We start from the raw sequence: 5,053 nt of genomic DNA, 5'->3' as shown, positions 1-5,053 counted from the left end.
GGAGAATATAATGCAATCCATAACAAACGTAAGCCTCATTTACTGTTAAAAAAGTAAAGAGCTTTGTAGAAAATATGAAAGACATTTTATATAGTTGGGTTTGAGTGCTATGGGTTATTTTGAGTTAGAGCAGTATATACCTATTAAAAAGTGATGTAGATAAGATTTTTCTGAGTGACCCAGTGTTAAACTCTTATATTAAAAGAATTTATTGCTCATGAATGGGGCTTATTAGGCGTATTTTTTTTTTAAGATTTTATTTGTTTATTTGACAGACAGAGATCACAAGTAGGCAGAGAGACAGGCAGAGAACGAGGAAGAAGCTGAGCAGAGAGCCTGATGTAGGACCTCGATCCCAGGAACGGGGGATCATGACCTGAGCCGAAGGCAGAGGCTTTAATCCACTGAGCCACCCAGGCGCCCCTAGGCATATTTACTTATAAAAATCTAGTTAAAATAATTTCATAAGAAACGTTCCATTATTTCTAGAATCTTAACAGATTTTCGTTATGTGTCCCCTCTACATGTCACATACCTTATCCTAGACCTTTTATAACATATCATCGTGTGTAGTTGAAATGGCAGTGTCTGTGCTCTTAATAATTTCAAGGCTGACAGAAGAAATGGTATAAATGTTTCTTGACAGACTCACAGGAATAAATTGCTGATTAATACAGGGGTTTTGTTTTTGTTTTTTTTTAAGATTTTATTTATTTATTTGACAGATAGAGATCACAAGTAGGCAGAGAGGCAGGCAGAGAGAGAGAGGAGAAGCAGGCTCCCCGCTGAGCAGAGAGCCTGATGTAGGGCTCGATCCTAGGACCCTGGGATCATGACCTGAGCCAAAGGCAGAGGCATTAATCCACTGAGCCACCCAGGTGCCCCTTAATACAGGTTTTAAGAATATTCAGAGTTTGTAAGTTACCTCATATTTTCAGCCTTTCTGCAATGAGCATGTATTACATTCGCATACAGAGTTTTGTTTTGTTTTCCAGAGGGAACTCAGGGGACATATAATGTGCTGCTGTTACTCTCACCTGTGTGTGAAGTTTGATACGTGATCAGTTTTAGCCTTTGCTTGTAGGTACATAGAAGAGTGGACTTTAATCTGAATGATCCTAGGACAGGATTCTTGGTAGAGGCAGAGATGTGGAGAATCACTTCTGGGGCTCCCCTCCCACCTCCCATTCCTCCCAATCCTCAGACACAGGAGCGGGGAGCACAGCATAGGGGTTCAGAGCACACAGAGCTGGACGATCTGGTTCCTCACCCAGCACTTATAGCCGTGTGGCTATGGACAAGTTCCTCAATCTCTCATGTCTCGTTTTCTCACACATAAAACAGGAATAATAATGGTGTTTTCCAGGCACCTGGGTGGCTCAGTGGGTTAAGCCTCTGCCTTCGGCTCAGGTCATGATCTCAGGGTCCTGGGATCGAGCCCCGTTTCGGACTCTCTGCTCATCAGGGAGCCTCTCTGCCTGCCTCTCTGCCTACTTGTGATCTCTCTCTGTCAAATAAATAAAATCTTTAAAAATAAATAAATAGGGGCGCCTGGGTGGCTCAGTGGGTTAAGCCGCTGCCTTCGGCTCGGGTCATGATCTCAGAGTCCTGGGATCGAGTCCCGCATCGGGCTCTCTGCTCAGCGGAGAGCCTGCTTCCCCCCCCCCTCTCTCTCTGCCTGCCTCTCCATCTACTTGTGATTTCTCTCTGTAAAATAAATAAATAAAATCTTAAAAAAAAAAAATTAAATAAATAAATAAATAAATAAATAAATAGGGGCACCTGGGTGGCTCAGTGGGTTAAGCCACTGCCTTCTGCTCAGGTCATGATCTCAGGGTCCTGGATTGAGCCCCGCATCGGGCTCTCTGCTCAGCGGGGAGCCTGCTTCCTCCTCTCTCTCTGCCTGCCTCTCTGCCTGCTTGTGATCTCTCTCTGTCAAATAAATAAATAAAATCTCTTTAAAAAAATTAATTAAATAAATAAATAAATAAAATTTTAAAAATAACACTACCTTCCTCAGAGCACAGTTGTGAGGACTCAAAGTATCGTTTTATGTACTCAGTACTTAAAACGGTGTGGGCATATAATGAACACTGTACACTGTATAGTACTAATACAATTTTTAGAATCCTTTCTGTATTGAGTCACTGTTTGAGGGAGTTGAACAACTAAACTAAAGAATACAGAGATGGACTTAAGAATACTACATGTATCAAGGACTATGGTCAGGTCACCACCACCAGAGTGGTTTCTCCTAGCGTCCAGGAATGTTTATCTTTTATGAAAATGATATATATGTTCAAAAATGTGTTTAATCTTTCCATCGACTGCCTTTAGGACCAGAGGAGGATCTTCCAAGGAAAATGGAATACTTGGAATTTGTGTGTCATGCACCTTCTGAATATTTCAAGTCCCGTTCATCGCCGTTTCCCACAGTTCCGACCAGACCAGAGAAGGGCTACATATGGACTCATGTTGGACCCACTCCTGCAATCACTATTAAGGAAACAGTTGCCAACCATTTATAGTTTAGAAAGTGAAACTTCTTCCAGTCATTTTGTATTCATACTCTTGTAACATATGCCACGTGTTTCTTTCATGAAATTCTTAGATGGAAGGATGACTAAAAATTTTTCCCTAACTACCCAGTAATCATTAGCTTGTTTATTACTGGGAAATTTAAAAGGGATAACAAGGAATTAAATATATTTTGAAGTTAAATATATTCTATATGTGTATCTTCCCAGGCAAAGAGTGCAATTTCCAAGGGGACCATTAGGAACAGGTAGTATGTATTTTTCTCCATGATTTATTTCTAGAAACTCGTTACAATCAATGGATTGTATTTTTCTCCTAGAACAAAATATTAATTAAGGTTGGATTTCTGACCAAGGACTTAATCAAATAAAGTGTAGCTATGACCAACTGTGTTTATCACAAAGTGACATAAGCTTTATTTTTTCATCTAGAAAATGCTAGATAGACTTTAACCTTAGAGATAGTGATTGGTAGATGATTTTAGTAGCCTCAGCTTTAAAATATTGTGTTCTGTAGCAAACAGATTCGGAGTTATTTTGTCGATCAGCATTGTTTCCATCTCCCTTCTCAAAGTGAGGCTCCCAATCAAACCATAAAATTTTACAACGCAGGCAATCAGCTTTGTGAAGAGCACACGGGAGTCATGTAGTGTTCAGGCATCCATCCCCCTTGGTAGTTTCTTGACTATCATTAAAACAACCATTGGGCAGTCAGAAAAATGACTAATAGGTTGTAAGCATTAATATCTTAAAAAAAAGTCTACTTAAACTATCTGCTGTAGACTCATAGTAACAGGCCTAAAATAAAGTCTTAGACACCCTGTTTTTTATGAAATTGTCAGAATTCAGGTATAGGTTTTACTTAAGTGCAGGTCAGCTAACAAAGGGAATAACAATGTGGAAATTAGAAGAAATGGAGGTTGCACACACCCACCTCTTCTATCCTGACTTATCCAGCATTTTTCAACCCCAGTAAAGTTTGCTGGAATCTAATTTAATCATAATGATTTTGAGTTGTAGCAGTTTTAGCTGTTAACATTTTTCTGCATAGTTATGGTTTGTATGTTAGAAGGAAGCAACTGTAGGTAGCTGTGTTCATAGTTCTCTCCACAAATGTTACTGTAAATTGATTGTAAATACCACTGTAAATAGCTGAGTGCCAGTATTCAAACTTTTGGATTAAAATATATTTTTTACCCTGTACTTACTTTGGATTTATTTACATTTATGTAAAAATGGTATGAACAGAAAATATCAGTGTTCTGCTCATAATTTGGAGCAATAGATTGATCAATACAGAATTGATTTTAGGAAAATTTCAAAGAGTGGCCAATTGATAAAAGAAATAATATATGAAACTTATTAAAATGAGGATATATTGAAAAATCAGTATATACACATACCATTTGGTTTATAAATTGGTAAATACTTACGTAATAGTTTTTTAAATAAAGATTAAATTTTCACTTTCTTCCTCAACAAATACCAATGGCATCCACTGTGTACCAGATAAATTCATTCCTTTTCTCTTGTTATTGAAGACATACCCCAATATGGCCCCATTCTACATTCCCAGCCTTGTCTCCTTCTCCCTACCACTGAAATGTTTCCCCCAATACCCTTCTCACTTTGCTGGCTGAACTCTTGTTCATATTGTTCCCCATCAACTCCACCCCAAAGGTCTTTCTTAAGGCCCTCAAATTCTCTTTCTCCATGAGACCTTTCCAGATTCCCATGAAGCCTTGAAATCATTCAATATCCTCTTCTATTGTTGCATTTAAGTTTCTGCTTCTATTAGTCCTACCCCTGCCCCTGTGCTTCCTGGAGGACAGAGATGTTGTGGTTTGTGGTGGTTGTGTGGTTTTAAGATTTTATTTATTTGTCAGTACAGGCAGAGGGAGCAGCAGGCAAAGGAAGAAGCAGGCCCCCCACTGAGCAAGGAGCCTGATGCGGGATCCAATCCCAGGACCCTGGGATCATTACCTGAGCCAAAGGTAGATGCTTAACCGACGGAGCCAGCCTGGCATCCCAGAGATGGTGTGTTTTATTTACTCATTATTGGAACTCCCATAGTACCTAACTTGGGTCCATCCTTGTGGCAGGTGCTTAGTGTAGAGTCCAAGTTGGATGCTGTTCACTAAAATAAATGCCTGTTGATATTTTAGTTAATACTAGTGCATACTAACTTTGGCTTAAATTTCAGATTCTCTATGGTCAAGCAGAATTTCAAATTTTTATCAGATTAATATTTTCAAGATTTTTTAAAGACTGTTTTTAAGATTATTTTCTATTTTTTAGAATTGTTTTGGCAGGATGTTTTTAGAATGAGCTTTAAGTAATTCCTATACACAAATCTTGACATGAGTATCTAGAAAATTCATCCCAAACCATTCAGGGCCTTGGCGGATACAGGTTCAAGTTCGTCCTTCCTCTCTTCCACTTCAAGTCCATCTTCCATTCCAGACTGCCTGCCCCGCTGGCCCCATTGCCAGACACAGAAGCAAAAGCCTTCCATA

The 5,053-nt window shown here is 39.2% G+C and overlaps 1 protein-coding gene across 1 annotated transcript in view; it reads left to right on the top strand.

Annotated features, from left to right (window-relative positions):
- GATAD1 (GATA zinc finger domain containing 1) overlaps positions 1 to 3,740 on the top strand; it is a 13,142-nt gene extending 9,402 nt beyond the window's left edge. The window contains exon 4 of the mRNA XM_082692628.1: positions 2,259 to 3,740. The gene's annotated coding sequence lies outside the window, so the exon portion shown is untranslated. The remainder of the gene's footprint in view (positions 1 to 2,258) is intronic.
- Positions 3,741 to 5,053: the final 1,313 nt, after the last annotated feature.

The sequence above is a fragment of the Mustela nivalis genome (genome assembly GCF_964662115.1).
Source record: "Mustela nivalis genome assembly, chromosome: 12".
Classification (NCBI taxonomy): Eukaryota; Metazoa; Chordata; class Mammalia; order Carnivora; family Mustelidae; genus Mustela; species Mustela nivalis.
The sequence above is the reverse complement of the archived record's forward strand: the minus strand, read 5'-3'. Positions and strand labels throughout refer to the sequence as shown.